The 17,003-nt window shown below is 45.3% G+C and overlaps 1 long non-coding RNA gene across 1 annotated transcript in view; it reads right to left on the bottom strand.

The window, feature by feature from the left end:
- Positions 1-17,003, bottom strand: part of LOC141252961 (uncharacterized) — a 152,407-nt gene that overhangs the window by 69,288 nt on the left and 66,116 nt on the right. The window contains exon 2 of the long non-coding RNA XR_012314171.1: positions 8,609-8,668. This is a non-coding gene — a long non-coding RNA (uncharacterized lncRNA). The remainder of the gene's footprint in view (positions 1-8,608; positions 8,669-17,003) is intronic.

Below are 17,003 nucleotides of genomic sequence, written 5' to 3'. Positions count from 1 at the left end.
CTGGCAGCTGCAGAGCTCGCCCTGACTGAGAAGCTATCACCGGACCCGGAGTCCGAGGCTGTGGGGACTAACTCCTATCCAGCAGCAGAAACCGACCGGCAGGGGATTTCAGGTCCTCTGGCCAAGAAACCCGAAGGCACGGTCACACGCGTGGGACCAGCACCGCCGTCGTGGAGCGGAAGCTACTAGAAGGCCCCGAGTCACCGGCCATACGGGTGAGCACCACACGGTACACTCAGGGACGTGGGCTACTTATACCCGCCTCTAGCCAGGTAGCCAGAAGAGTACGGTTAGTTTGGGAGGCCTACAACTCCGCCTGGCCAGGGGAGATCCATCTGCTCAAGGACTGACCAGGCCCCAATCGCTAGCCAGTACTCCGGGAGGGTCTATCTTTGTCACCAGTAAAGACCCTGAATTACACCGTACCGTCTCCGAGTGGTTCCTGCTACCCCCATCATCCACGTCGGCTGCCCTGAGGCCATACCCCTCCCGTTGGGGGTGATACTATCATGCTGCACAATCCTACCACCGGCCTCAGCGGTCTGCCCTGCAGCGGCAGCTCCTTCGCTGCATTCAACGGGTGGCGTAGTCGTACAACATCTACCACTAATACAGCGCCACTTAGTCTGACTCCCTGGGCACGGACCGGGTCACCGCCACAAGACTACAACCCTCAACAGATCCGGCTCCGGGTAAGCTCCCGCGTGCGCAACGCTGCGCGACACAGGCCCAGGGGTGCGTCAACTTTTGGCGTAGTCGGCAGGATTCCGTGCCCGCAACCACCGGGTACTGCGTGCCTGAAAAAAAAAAAAAAAGAGACTTTTAAACTTACCATCGGTGAAGATTCCCGCCATCCGGCGCCATCTTCAGCCTTCTTCCCGCCATCGGTGAAGATTCCCGCCATCCGGCGCCATTTTCAGCCTTCTTCCCGCCTTCCGTGGAGTTTTCCCGCCGTTGGACGCCATCTTGAAGACGCCGCGCGGGAAGAAGAGGGGCGTGGACTCCGAAAGCGCGCGAGAACTGAAGCCCCGCCTCACGTCTGGACGTTGCGTAAGGTCCTGGAAGGAGCCCAGCAGACGCCGACGTCACAGGAGCGCGACGGAAGGTCCTCAACCCTGACGATCCACTGCGGAGCCGCGGCCTACGGAAGAGGATCATCGCAAGGTAGGCCACCGTTCACTAGGGGGGAGAAGGATGTCGGATACGGAGGAGAGCTTCACCGCTTCAACCCCCGCCAGCGCCACCGCTGTTGCGGTCATGCCTTTCACCATGCCCTATATCCCGGGGGCAGCCTGGCTACCCCAGTACTCAGGGGAGTCACATACCCTGCATGACTTTAGAGAAAAGCTGGATAGCCTCTTCCAGGTGTACCCCCTCACAGAGGAGCAAAAAATGAGCATCCTGGTGGCTCAATTAACCGGGGCAGCCCAAAGGGAGGTAAAGTCCTGGCCACCTGGGGGGAGGACTGTCGCAGGGATACTAACCCGGCTGAGGGACACCTTTGATACCCGCACCTCAGCCGAGATCAAGCTTAGATTCTACGGGTGCAAACAGCGGGCACATGAGAGTATAAGGGACTATGCCCTGAACCTACAAGAGGCCCTGAGAGCCATTAAGCAGACCGACCCTGACGGCGTGGGAGACGAGGACAGGCTGTTGACTGAACAATTTATAGAGGGTTTATATTGCAATGCCCACCGAACCCAGTTGCGGGCAATGGCCTTACAGGACCCTCATCTGGGATTTGCACAGTTCAAGGACAGAGCCATCCGGGTGCTTCGAGAACCGGCACCAGGTGGCGTTGTGACCCCCAGACGCCCCACTGCCACTTACCACCAGGAGGCGGCGCCCTTGTCGGCAGGGCCTGTGGGGGCTGATGCGCAGGCTTTGAACAATGATCCGGCTCCAGACCTGAACCATCAGGTCCAAGAGCTAGCTAAAAGCGTTGCTGCGCTAACCCGAACTGTGCAGTCTTTACAGGTTTCCACTCCAGGGAAGATCCAGCTGGCATCCGGACCGGAGGACATCCCGTGGCGTCGACCAAGGAGGACCCCACCGGCCAGAGGAAGACCCAGCGACCGATACAACGAGGACGGACGACCCATCTGCCGCCGCTGCAATCAACCCGGACATATGGCAAGGTACTGTCCTTTAAACTGGCACAACCTGGGGTAGAGGGCCAACCCCCAGGAAAAAGATCACCAGGCCCATCGAACTGGCGCGACAAATATGTGGGAGGACGTCCAGTCTTACCCGTGGTACTGGATGGCATTCCTATGAGTGCCCTACTGGACACCGGGTCACAGGTCACCACCATCCCGTACGTGCTCTTCAAGCAGTACTGGAATGACTCGGATATCACCCGCTACCCTGACGACGACTTGAGTATCATCGCCAGCAATGGTCAGCCCGTGCCACAGATTGGATTTAAAGAGGTGACCATTAAAATCGGTAGAGTCGAACTGGCAGCACAGGGACTGATCATTGTAGACATTGACAAACACGAGAGTCACCCAAAGATAACTCTAGGAACTAATGTAATTGAAAATTGTCTTGCAGAGGTGATTTTCCTTTTACAGCAGGTTGCCAAGAACGCCAGCTCCGGCCAGCAGCGAGTGCTCCAGAAAGAGATCCGGGCACTGATGCGACGGCAACAGCTAGAACTCTCCGGTGGTGAGATTGGTAGCGTGCGAATGTGTGACCCTTTCCCTATTGCCATGCCCCCGAAAAGTGAAATGATGATTTGGTGCCGGGCAGCTATTGGTCTGAGAGGTAGAGATTACCAGGCAATGGTAGAACCAGTTTACTCAGACAGTAGGCCCACCATTTTGACAGCACGGGGGGTGGTCAATGTACGCCATGGGAGGGTGCCCGTTCGCATAATAAATATCGGGAAGAGGGAAGTGTACCTGCCCCGGTATGCCACGCTAGCCAAATTGTATACCATCAATCAAGATTCCATACAGTCCGTAGAACCCTTGCCTCCATCTTCCCCGGAGGAAGGTAACGGCTCTCAGAAAACAATGGAGGACTGGTGTCAGCAACTACATTTGGGTACTGACTCCACTCCCTCACACCAGAAACAGGGAGTCTATCGGGTGGTTCAAGAGTACGAGAGAGTGTTTAGTAAACACCCGTTAGACTTCGGGCGAGTCAAGGGGGTAGAACACCACATCCCCACGGGAGACCATCCTCCCATAAAAGAGAGGTATCGACCCGTACCCCCTGCACACTACCAACACGCCAAGGGGATGCTTAGAGACATGAAGGAGGCTGGGGTGATCAGGGATAGCTGTAGCCCCTGGGCAGCTCCACTAGTTTTAGTCAAAAAGAAAGACAACACCATGAGGATGTGTGTAGATTACCGGAGAATCAACCGTATCACACACAAGGATGCGTACCCCTTACCAAGGATAGAGGAGTCTTTGGCTGCTTTAAGATCTGCTAACTTCTTCTCTACCTTGGATCTCACTAGTGGGTACTGGCAGGTTCCTGTAGCAGAGGCGGACCGGGAGAAGACCGCATTCACCACCCCGATGGGACTTAGCGAGTTTACCTGCATGCCGTTCGGACTCTGCAACGCACCAGGAACCTTCCAACGATTAATGGAGTGCTGTCTGGGCCACAGAAACTTCGAGACGGTCCTGCTGTACCTGGACGATGTCATCGTATATTCCAAGACGTATGAGGACCACCTGAAACACCTGGCGGAAGTGTTCGAAGCTCTGGCAAGCTACGGCCTAAAGGTGAAACCCTCCAAGTGTCACCTCCTGAAACCAAAGGTGCAGTACCTGGGACACGTGGTGAGCGCTGATGGAGTGGCTCCCGACCCTGATAAGATCACCGCAATTAAGGAATGGCCAAGTCCCTCCAGTGTAAAGGAAGTGCGGCAGTTCCTCGGGTTGGTAGGCTATTACCGCAGATTCATCCCCGGTTTCACCAAAAAGGCAGCTCCTATGCAGGACCTCCTGATAGGCCAGTCCCGGAAGGCCAAGAACCAGAAGCCGCCCTTCAAATGGGAGAAGTTAGAAGAAGAGTCCTTCCGCCAGCTGAAGATGGCCCTCACGGGGGATGAAATCCTGGCGTACCCTGATTACAGCCAGCCCTTTATCCTCTACACCGACGCAAGTAACATCGGGCTAGGAGCCGTACTGTCCCAGATCCAGCAGGGGAAAGAACGAGTAATCGCTTACGCTAGCCGAAAACTGCGACCCACCGAAAGAAACCCTGAGAATTACAGCTCATTTAAGCTAGAGTTCCTGGCAGTGGTGTGGGCAGTCACCGAACGCTTTAAGCACTACCTCGCTTCTTCCCGGTTCACCGTGTACACGGATAACAACCCGTTGACACACCTGGACACGGCAAGACTCGGTGCCCTAGAGCAGAGATGGATGGCCCGTCTGTCCAACTACGAGTTCACAATCAAATACCGGGCAGGACGCTCCAATACCAACGCGGACGCCCTGTCCAGGATGCCAAACCTACCGGACGTAGGAGAAGATCCAGAGGGACTGGAAGAAGTCGAACTCCCCGCGTTCCACCGTCATGGGACTATCCAGTATTCCCATCGGGTAAGGAGTAAGCAAGCCGCTACGTTTAACCCCTTGCCTCACTACGACTGGGAGGAAACGCAAGACAGTGACCCTGCCGTCCGGCTGGTAAAAGAGATGCTGACTCGGCCAGAGGCTCGCCTTGACCCAGACGCTCCGGAGGAAGCCAAGCAACTGTGGGCTGAGAAGAGTCGACTGTTCCTTTACAAGGGGAAGTTGTGCCGCAGAATGGTTAACTCCCAGACGCATGAACTAATCTGGCAAGTAGTGGTGCCACGGAGAGACGCAGCCATGGTGATGGAGGCATACCACGACGGGGCTGGACACTTCGGATGGAAGAAGCTGGAGTTCCTGCTGCGTCGGCGGTTCCACTGGGTAGGCATGAGGGGAACCATCGAGAGGTGGTGCAGAGACTGTGGCTCGTGCAACCTAAGAAGGAAGGACCGTGCCAGCCAGAAGACTCCCCTGCAGTCCATCGTCACCCGGCAGCCGTTGGAACTGGTAGCCTTGGATCATGTAAAACTGACCCCAAGCAGAAGTGGCTACGTCTACGCGTTAACCATTGTGGATCATTACTCCCGGTTCTTGGTTGTCGTCCCCGTCAAGGACTTAACGGCTCAAACAGCAGCTAAAGCCTTCCAGCAGCACTTCTGCCGTCCACACGGGTACCCGGACCAAGTGCTGACGGACCAGGGACCTGCCTTTGAAGCGGAGGTCTTCCATGAATTCTGCAATCTGTATGGCTGCCGGAAGATAAGGACGACACCCTATCATCAGCAAACTAATGGACTTTGTGAGAAAATGAACCAGGTGGTAATGGATCTCCTGAAAACGTTGCCCCTGGAAGAACGCAGTCTGTGGCCTGAGAAGCTGCCCGATCTGGTGGACCTATACAACCACATCCCGGTAGGTTCCACCAACTGTACCCCGGCTTACCTAATGAGGGCGAGACCTGGTAAGTTACCTGTTGACCTGGAAATGGGAGTCCTGACACCCGAGGACACTTCACCAGAAGCAGACTGGGACACAGAGAGGCAGCAGCAGTACCGGAAAGTACAGGAGAGCGTGGAGCGAAGTCTCTGTCAGGCTAGGGAAAGACAAGAGAAAACTTACAACCAGTATGCTCCCGCTGTTCCCCTGGTACCCGGAGAGCAGGTCTTGAAGAGGAAAAGACGGCTCCACAAGTTGGACGACCAGTGGGAGAAGGACCCATACACCGTACTGCCCTCAAGCCATGAGAACCCGAAAGTCTGTACCATCAGTAAAGACGGAGGGGAGACCATAGCCATTGTATCCCGGGATCACCTGAAGAAGTGTCCTGAACAGCTACGGAACCCTGAAGAGGAACAAGAAGACCATCGACCCGTAGAGGAAAGGGAAGATATGGTTAGTACTGTGCTCGGAGACTTCCCTCGGTCCTGGACTCAAGTCAATGGTGCAGTTGTGGTACCCGTCCTCACGTTCCTCCAACCAGCATCCCAAGTGCCTACGGAGCAACAGGTAGAGCTGGAAGAGCAGCCGGTCCAGGAGGCAGAAGACTCCACACAAGCAGAACAGGAGGATCAACCCTCTGCTTATAGTGAGCCTGCCGTACCCCTAGTGAGCCAAAGAGCCGGTAGACAGCTGCCCAGTTTACCCTTGACAGCTCCTACACCCTGTAGTTCAGGGCTAGACAGTCAGCTCCGTAGGTCCACTAGGGCCACTAGAGGCCAGTTACCCGCACGTTGGAGGATCTAAGTGTTTAAGTTATTTTATTAATGTTTGTCTGTTATTGTTGCTTGTGTATAATTTTGTGTTTCTAGTTATTTACAGGAGTCTTTGGTGGATTTACCGGGAATCCTTTGTGTATAGTTGGAGCGTAACCCAGGACGGACTAAAGACTGTTAAGGACTCGGGGCAGGACAGACCCCTACCTGGTTACGTCTCCCTGTTTTGGTGAAATGGACACCTTGCTTTGCTTCAAAAACTGCACCCGGTTGCGGACACGCCGTGACCATCTTTATATGTTTTTCTTATTGTACTATTATTATTGTTTATACCTTGTTATGTTTTTCTAAAAATATGTTTAGTCCCGGAGTACTAAATTTCACTAGGGGGGAATGTGGCACCCCAGGGGTCTGGTTTCCACAGTAACAGCAATGTTATGTCTGAGAGCAGGTGGGAGGTCTCTTGGTCAGGGATCCTGTGCATGCCACACCTCCTGCCCAGTCCTGGGAGGGGAAGAACTTCCCCTATATAAACCTAGGGCTGAGGCAGGGTTAGTGAGTAGAGAAGAAGTAGAGACAGAGAAGAGAAGCAGCATAGGAAGAAACATCAGGAGCTCTGTGGGAGCAGTACTACAAAGAGTCAGGGGCTGGCAGCTGCAGAGCTCGCCCTGACTGATAAGCTATCACCGGACCCGGAGTCCGAGGCTGTGGGGACTAACTCCTATCCAGCAGCAGAAACCGACCGGCAGGGGATTTCAGGTCCTCTGGCCAAGAAACCCGAAGGCACGGTCACACGCGTGGGACCAGCACCGCCGTCGTGGAGCGGAAGCTACTAGAAGGCCCCGAGTCACCGGCCATACGGGTGAGCACCACACGGTACACTCAGGGACGTGGGCTACTTATACCCGCCTCTAGCCAGGTAGCCAGAAGAGTACAGTTAGTTTGGGAGGCCTACAACTCCGCCTGGCCAGGGGAGATCCCATCTGCTCAAGGACTGACCAGGCCCCAATCGCTAGCCAGTACTCCGGGAGGGTCTATCTTTGTCACCAGTAAAGACCCTGAATTAAACCGTACCGTCTCCGAGTGGTTCCTGCTACCCCCATCATCCACGTCGGCTGCCCTGAGGCCATACCCCTCCCGTTGGGGGTGATACTATCACGCTGCACAATCCTACCACCGGCCTCAGCGGTCTGCCCTGCAGCGGCAGCTCCTTCGCTGCATTCAACGGGTGGCGTAGTCGTACAACATCTACCACTAATACAGCGCCACTTAGTCTGACTCCCTGGGCACGGACCGGGTCACCGCCACGAGACTACAACCCTCAACAGATCCGGCTCCGGGTAAGCTCCCGCGTGCGCAACGCTGCGCGACACAGGCCCAGGGGTGCGTCACTACCGGGAGGAATAAAGTTAATTTCCTCCAGGCAGCAGGGCTCTCAGTGCCGTCGCCGGACATGTTCAGAACGCTATTAACCTACAGATTAACACCATATCTGCAGGTTAATAGCGTTTTTTCACATGACAGGTTCCTTTAAGTGCAGGTTCACCTTTACATGTCAATGAGGTAGGGCAAAAAATGTAATCAGTTGGGGGTTTACAGCAGAGACCACAACCAATTGCCAGTGTTAACAGGACTATAATGAACACGTCAGAAGATGTGGCTTCCAGTAGCTTGCAATGAGCTTTTTGCCCTCTTTAATTGTCAAACAGTTCAAAACTGTCTTCAAAAGATTTAGAAAGTGTTTTTAATGTGCGGCTGCTGTTGAGAGGAAGGAAATGGGAAGACACAGCCAGCGATCATCACCCATTTCATCACCTCAGAAACAAAAACAAAATTGTTGTGTCTGAGCTCTAGAACAAACATTACTGTTTCCTCCCCGGTGATAAGTTATGTGCCACCAAGGCTGGGATTTACTTTTTGCCCTTGGATTACCATATCCAGTCTCAAATCTATAGAGCACAGTAAGGCTATGTGCACACAATGAGTATTTGCAGCAGATTTTTCTGCAACAAAAACCAGAGTGTTGTCAGGAAAAATGCTGTGTAAAATACTGTGTTTTTGATGTGTTTTTACTTACATTTTTTTCCAGTTCATCTGGTTAGGTGAAAAAATGCTGCAAAAACACCAAAGGATTGTCAAGTTGCACATGTGAAAAAACGCAAAGAAAATGTAAGCAGCGTATGCATGAGATTTCACAAATCTCATTCACTTTGCTAGCGCTGTAAAATGCTGCACAGTGTGTGAACAAGCCCTAAGACTGCAATTGTATACCAAGCTAAAACGCCACAAAATGTGACATTGCATGTGGCACATACAGGAGTATCAGCATTTCACTAACAATGACTGTCCTACCTTTGGCTCTCGGTGATGTCTTCCAGGTGACCGTGCTTTGCTGCTGCTCATGGTTCTTGCCTATAGGATGAAGAGGAACAAAACCTTACTGCTTCTGACAGCTAGATGTTCATATTAATATTGTCAGCTAAACTTTTCTGAATAAGATCACTGGTCAAATACCACTTAAGAGGAAATGCCACATTTTATCTTGCTTAAGCAAATACTTGTGCATATTCATAACTGAACCACTGCCTACACTAATCTGCAGCTTTGAATTCCCCACTGGGGATTTGGGACAGTCCCCATGTTAGAATGATTCAACTAACATGTCAGCGGGAAAACCTATGTGTTCCGGAATTTCTGTTTAGAAAAGTCCTTGCCTGAAATACAAATGTCTGATACTAGATATAACAAAGACACTTTTCTTTATGAGTGCACGTGACTCATATTCAGTGTCCTGAGGGTTTGTGGTTAGACTGTATACTGTGCGGAACAGAAAAAAGAAAACGTTCACCATTGACATTCCTTGGCCTCATGCAATTACTGATAATAATAAATGAAGAATTACATCATTTACTTCTTAAAGGGTCATCAAATCGTATATATATATATATATATATATATATATATATATATATATATATATATATATATTATTACTATTATTTATTTCTAGAGCACTATTTATTCTATGGTGCTGTAAGAGTTTACTTACAAAATACAAATATAAAACCACAATGAACAAAATTATTATTTCATGACTTATTTATTTTACTTGCTTATATAGCACCATTAATTACATAGCGCTTTACAAACATCATCATCGCTGTACCCGATGAGGCGCACAATCTAAATTCCCTACTAGTATGTCTTTGTAGTGTGGGAGGAAACCGGAGAACCCGGAGGAAACCCACGCAAACACGGGGAGAACATACAACAAAATAACAGTGACTGACTAGGAAAAAATACAAAACGATCCAGCGGGAACTGCTAAAAAGTTAGTAAAACTTAGCTTTTATTTAGTCTTTAAAACATAATACTCCACCATATGTTGGCATTAGTGCACAATAAGAGTTACGACCTACGCGTTTCAACGTTAGTCTTAATCACGGTCTGACTGTCCTGATTGTAACAGTGACATATATATAAAAAAAGGGGTGTTACCCTTATGTGCAGAAAAAACAATTAGAATAGAATCATTAACATACAATTAAAATCACAACAACAAACATCATTTCCTTATTGAGAATTACATAAAAGCTTATTCAAAAAGTATATAAGCGACCAAATAACAAATCCATACGCATACCTGGCTAATATTGAAAAATCAACTCATGTCTGAGATTTAACCCATGAGGTGAACATGTCTCCAATAAAAAAATACAAAAGGATTCTCTGTTAAGCAGCTTGCGTTTGTGATCACCACCACGCATAGGTCTATAAACCTTTTCTATCCCCTGAAATATGAACGCTGATATATCTCCCCCATGTTTAATCAAAAAATGTTTAGAAGCCGCAGATGTATTGAAAGCTTGGGGATTAGCCGCATCAGACAGATGCCTCCTTATACGAACTTTGAGGGGTCCTTATATATGTCATTGTTACCATCAGGATAGTCAGACCATGATTAAGACTAACGTCGAAACGCGTAGGTCGTAACTCTTATTGTGCACTAATGACAACATGTGGTGGAGTATTATGTTTTAAAGGCTAAATAAAAGCTAAGTTTTGCTAACTTTTTAGCAGTTCCCGCTGGATCATTTTGTATTTTTTCCTAGTCCTCATCACAGCTGCTCTGACTGGATCCGTGCGGGATTGCACAAACTCCACACCCCTAAAGGTGAATAGACTTATTCCTATATATTTTTTTTTAACACTGGTACAGTGGGAAAGATAACCCTTCCCTCATGGGAATACAGTCTGTACTTCATATATAAATAAATATATAATGTATATAAACTCTCCTCCACATTGAAATTGCAACAGTGAGAATCAAAAGTCGTGGCACTATGCAAATCACAGGATGGATAGACATGTTAATGCGATTGTTTGATCGCTTGCTACACACTGAAATACTTTAGTACTGAAGAATGTATTGATAATACAAAACCATTATGAAGTCCAGGTATGAGCTAGGCTTCATTGAAAGACCAAGATGGCAGTGGCATGGGCTTTCTTTTGGGGGATGGCTTTTGTAATACATGGACAAGACAGGTCCTCTAAAGGTCCTCTTTGTAACCTCTCTATGATCTACCCAACAGATGAGAATCCCGAACACAGACTTCTCCTCTGGTATGAAAACAACAGTATTAATACAAGAACTGTTAAGAACTCCTTCAATAACAGCGTTTGGGGGGCTTGTGTACTGAGTAATTCACTTAGCTGAAAAGGACATTTGCCAGAGCCATTGGGATTTCAGCCCTGTCTGTTATCTAAATAATGCTGTCAAGATACTGATTAGCTGAGGAAAACCATCTTACACGTCACATGCTCCTCCCAAATCTCCTTTTCAGCTAAATGCCAAGCAGAGTATACAGCTCCCAAAACATGTATAGTAGGATGTCATAGCTTTCCCTGCTTTAACATTTTATACCCATGTTATAGATGCCCTTGTTTTCTGAGACAGAGGCATTCCAGAAGCTAAATTCCTCATGTAGCATCTTTCAAGCTTGGTCGATTTTCAATAAAGGTGTTCTGTAGCTGCTGTGATACCACTAATTTTCTGAAGATGAAGAAATCGCTTAAAAGCTGTATATCAATTCTCAGTATACACTGACATGGATATGTAGGGAGAAAATGAAGTGGCGTCCAAGATATCCACCCAATAAACAGATGCTAAATAAGCCCCCAAATGTATGTTCCATGGTTTCACAAGTATAGCTCTCCCTGTGATGAGGTCAATGATGGGAGCTGGTGATACTGAGCAGGATTCCTATACGCATACATTTTTCAGCTAATGAAAAACATAAAAAGAAGCACAGAAATTCACCATCTGCTGAATGAAGGAACTATCCCTCAATCTGAGCAGACGAGAACATTTGGCTGTGAAGCTTATGCAGCAGAAACCAAGCTTTGTGAACACACTGTATTAACCATACTTTTCATACCAGTATTATATCTGGCACTGGAACTTTATATCCTGATATTTAAGGAACATGATCACACAATCAGACCCTCTCCCAACATCAGAACCCTTCTTTTATACCAATATATTGTTTGCCAATTACATGTACCATATCTGTTTGCCTCAAATCATATGTCATAATATCATTAATCGTTGATTTTGGAACCTTTGGGACTTTGGGCACTTTTTGGGACCTGTTTTCTCTTTACAGGGTGGGTGCCCAGACATCTTTAGGCTTAGGTGTATCAGGCACATTGCAGGTTTATGTATATTTTGGATACTTTTTGTGTCACCTTTATTGCATTTTAGCTTTCAGTACCATTTTTATTGATTACCAGTGCTGTATCAGGGATAGTGTTTTGTTTATTCCCCAAAGGGAAACTCCATTACCTTATTCAGTAATGGATATATTGGCATCTTGAGAAATTATAAATGAGTGGTTCCCAAAAGCCATTTGATCTTTTACTCACTGGCATTGAATGTTCTTTGACTATAAATATTCAGCTATATTAAGGCATACGAGACAACCACAAGCAGACCTGCTACCAAAATGTCCTATATATAAATGCCACTTATAGCTCTATGTACAGTAAATTATCAATGTTTCAAACTTTATTAACTTTTCGGTGCTTATCATAATCCTGTACAATCATAATTTGTTTTAAAAAAAAACAGCAAATGGTCAGGACTCATTTTTGTTCTAAATGTCAAAATCATGAGTTCTCAATATCCATGTAGGAGCATAAGGATTGCTCATGACTCTGATTTTACATCTGTTACAAAAGATAAATGCATTTAACAACATTCTTAGAAGAGTATAAGTTTGCAAATCAGGAAAATACAAGAGGATGCTCTAGGTAAAAAAAAAACTGGAGTGATTGCTAATACTTGAATGACCCAATAGATAACATTTTGCATCCTACTATAAATGAGGACAGACATCAGAGCAGGGGGTAGCACTATCACATCCAAAAGGGTGACCTAACAATAGTAGAATTGTACTATGGAAGACTGATTGGGGCCCCATTCAATCTCACCTTATGGATCGTATTTGTATGAAATTACCCATTCAGAAATGAGACGTATTTGTTTCCAATTAGGAAAAACAGATAAACCTCAGTGACTATATAAGACACCATTAAAGGGAACTTGTCATGTCCTAGTTGCTATCTACACTGCCCCCATTGCTTTGTTAGTGATGCAATGTGCATCGCTAACAAGCTTTTTTCATTCAAATTGGTGGTATTATAATGAGTATAAAACATTATGTATACTTTGTCCTACCTGCTCGTTTTCAGTCATAGGGATGTGATCCTGCTATTCAGTCATGGGCAGCACGGCATTCACTCACTGCTGGCACCGCCCATGTATTTGAATACTGCTCCCAGCAAGCGCTGATAGTATTGGGGCGCATGTGCAGTTTTTTAAAATCCGTCCGCGGGTCCACGCGTGCGCAGTGAGGCTGAGCAAACTACACAGCCTCACTACGCACGCGCGGGGACCAGCAGGACATATATATACTGTGTGTGCATATATAGATATTTATGTATGTATGTATATACATATATATATATATATATATATATATATACACAGCTCTGGCAAAAATTAAGAGACCGCTGCAAAATTTTCATTTTCTCTGATTTTTCTCTTTATAGGTATATTTTTGAGTAAAATGTACATTGTCAGTAGTTTAGTCTATAAACTACTGACAACATGTTTCCGAAATTCAAAGCTAAAAATTTTGTATTTATTTGCAGCAAATGATAAAGTGTCAAAATACTAAAAAAGAAACAGTGCTTTCAGACCTCAAATTACTCATGTTTTAACTCAGTAAGTGTTCAGAAATCAATATTTGGTAGACTAACCATGATTTTTAATCACAGCTTTCATTCTTAGCATGCTTTCCACCAGTCTTTCCAATAGAAAACTGTTCAGTGGTCTCTTAATTTTTGCCTCCATGGACTATGTTTTAATGTGTTGTTGTTCAAAGGTCCCATAGCATTCATTAGTTTATAGCTATGAGGATAGTGAAATACGTAGCTTTTATTCATTGGCTGTTGTGTACCCTTAATTGTACTATTTTCTTGCACACTGTGTACATGCATTGTTGGGAAATTACTGTATTACTGTATATTGGCTATTCCCACTAGCAATATGATGTGCTGCAGCCATGCATGCACAATGCACGATGACATCTGTGTTTTTGATTTGCCCTTCTACACTCTATCATTCAATACATCCTGGACATAATGTTACGCACACTAAAGAGCCCTGAGAATAATATTATATTATTGGAGAGATATAATTCTTTGGTGAGTCTTTAAAATCTATTTATGTGTCTCCTGCACGTTAATCGAATTATGTAATATGTATACAAATGGGTATACAATGATACACTCAATTGATTTTTAGATACATAATATTGATGTTTTAGTACTTTGGCACTGTAGCACCTTATATTAATATACACTGTATTATAATTTACATTATACATTTTTTGTGTCAATAAAAGCAAACGGTTATAATGATTATTTCTACTTACACCGGAATGGAATAAAATCCTGCAAATGTTTTCACATGCAAAATTGATATTGCCATTTTTGGGGATGAGTGGTCATGTTATGGGGAATACACTTTCCAAATTCACTTGGAGCGTTGGGACTTAATACTAGATTCAGTATCAAGATACATGTTTATGGCAGCCACCTACCTACCAGTGTCTACAAGTGCAGCTTTGCTCCTATGATAGATAGATAGATAGATAGATAGATAGATAGATAGATAGATAGATAGATAGATAGATAGAGAGATAGACTTGTAGACGTGTAGACAATTTATTGTTTTATAAACAAACTGCAGCCCACATAATAGATCGTGTAGGTTGGGGGTCTAGAATGGAGATTCAGCCCCATCTCCACACAAAAGTGCCTACTCAGAAACATATATATATAGATAGGAGAACCATTGAGTATAATGGCATAAGAAGCTTTATTTCATTAATAATTTATTTAAAATTAGTACATCACATCAAATATATAAGATATTATAAAGATAGAGACATGCGGACAAATAATCCCGATTTTTATTGCTGACCTCTACAGGGGGCCCATCCAAGGGGTCATGAAGCATAATAGTACAGGGATAGAGAGAGAGGCAAGTGATCCAACTATACTAAGTTCATGGAGCTCCATGAAGCAACGACCTTGCCTCTTGTGACCCCACTCCACTACCGCCGCCTCCCAGGTAAGCTACTGTTAAAATAAACTATAAGACGCACCACCATTTTATTTAAAAAAATGTTTTCCTATTTTGGACCCCAAAATTTGGGGAGCGTCTTATGGTCCGGTGCGTCTTATGGTCCGCAAAATACGGTAGATAGACAACTTAATTATGGTTCATTAAAAATATACTAAAATTTGCTAATATTTCAACATACAAGTGAAAGACTTTTATGGCTTCACTTATCAGCAAACCCAAGTGGATGACTGATTTATCTCTTTGTACTTTGCTCACAAAGACAAATGAAGTAAGTCCACTGATTTCACAATATTGATAAGAAGTGACTTTCATAGATACAAAATAATTCATTGCTGACAAAATAATTGAAGATGGAGTGGCACTTGTTATGTAGGAAAAAAAATATCAGTCGGTATTCATTGTTACTAGGCTGGCGAAGAATTACTATGGCAACACGTCTCCTTGAAAAAAAGAAATGCACAATACATCATTAAGTTGCTTTTAAAAACACAGGCAAAATAAAGGTCAGTGAGGAATTAAAGTTGCAGTCTTTTTGGGGTATGTTTGAGTATAAAATGTTCCTATTCTGGAAGAAACTGGTGGCTATTACTCTTCTGGTCATTATGGTGACTGTAATACAAATGTGTCATGTTAAGCAGAATGATTTTTTTATTAATAATGCTGTTTTCTCAGTATATGATCTCGTACAGACGACCATCTGCGTGCAATCCAATAAAACATTGGCTCGCACTCGGACCAATATTATTCTATGGGGCCGTGCACATGTCTGACTTTTTCCTCAGATGGCACTCAGACCGAAAATACGGCAGTCTGCACGAGCCCTTAGGTAGATTTAATCATATTACACAGTTTATTCCAGTTGCTGAACCCTCTAATTCCTCCACAATCACCTGGCCCATTTCATCATACTGTTACTGTCCATCCAGGGCAGAATTGACTATTTCTCTTTCATTTTCTATGATGTTTCTATAATTTTTCCTGAATTTTCTAGAAAATAATAGCAAAATAGGTAGCTAATTTGTATATATTGGAAGAACTAGTATATATTGGAAGAACTAGCCCATGAAAAGATGGGATACAATGTCAACCTTGGCTCTAATACTCAGCTCTGGTGCAAAGTCATAATATAGTTGTGCACATAGGCCCTTAAAAGGTATCGCCAACAATGATGGCTATTTTTAATAATGCTGGACACATAAAGTCTGTTGGTTGCTTTTGTAAAGGCCCCCAAACAGATTAGATAAAAATTCGGTACAACCAGACGATTTTGTTAGGATTGCCAACCATCTAATTTGTATGAGGTCCTCACAACTCTTACTCGACAGACGGTGTAGGGAGAGAGAAGGATCTGGCAGTTGTAACTGCAGCAACTAATCCTACTGTTTGGTAGGGAGATAAGCCACTGCCAAAGGTGTCAGGCAGCAGCTCTCCAATACAGAACACAGAGCCAAGCGTTCCTGTTTATGGAGAGTTGGGTGAGACAGCTATCAGCCAAACTTTACGCAAGTTAAGCTGTCAGTGGAACGAAGACTAATAAACTCTAAATGGGGTTCTGTGGTGGAATACCACTAAACATCTGCTCAACCAATAAAGAATAAAGATATTGACCTCTAAAGAAAAATGTTGGCTTCCACATAATTTTAAGGTGGTCTGCTGAATTTAGGACTCATTCAGACAACAGTGATTTATTTTCTTATGTCAAAAATGGTTTAAGTTTTTTTGACCAGATTTTCATCAGGATTTGGTCAGGAGTTACCATCAAAGTTTAATCAGATTTCCTCGTATGCAAAAAAAAAAACGACGGAGGTTACTCAAGCTTCTCCTATTAAACAGTCAGTAAAAAAAAGAAGAGCGCATTGATAACATCTGTGTGCGGTACGATTTTTTCATGGACCCGTAGGCTTGCAATGGGAAGTTTGATCTGAGCCATTGGGAATATGTTGAAAGAAATATAGCTGAAATAATTGTTTCTAGTATTGCTCAGAATTGTCACATTCCTAAAATATAGTAGCGATCCTAACTGACTTA

Source organism: Phyllobates terribilis, unplaced genomic scaffold (assembly GCF_046119375.1).
Source record: "Phyllobates terribilis strain yellow unplaced genomic scaffold, ASM4611937v1 Scaffold_2__4_contigs__length_985480577, whole genome shotgun sequence".
Classification (NCBI taxonomy): Eukaryota; Metazoa; Chordata; class Amphibia; order Anura; family Dendrobatidae; genus Phyllobates; species Phyllobates terribilis.
Note: the sequence above shows the minus strand (reverse complement) of the source record. Positions and strands in the feature narration are given on the sequence as shown.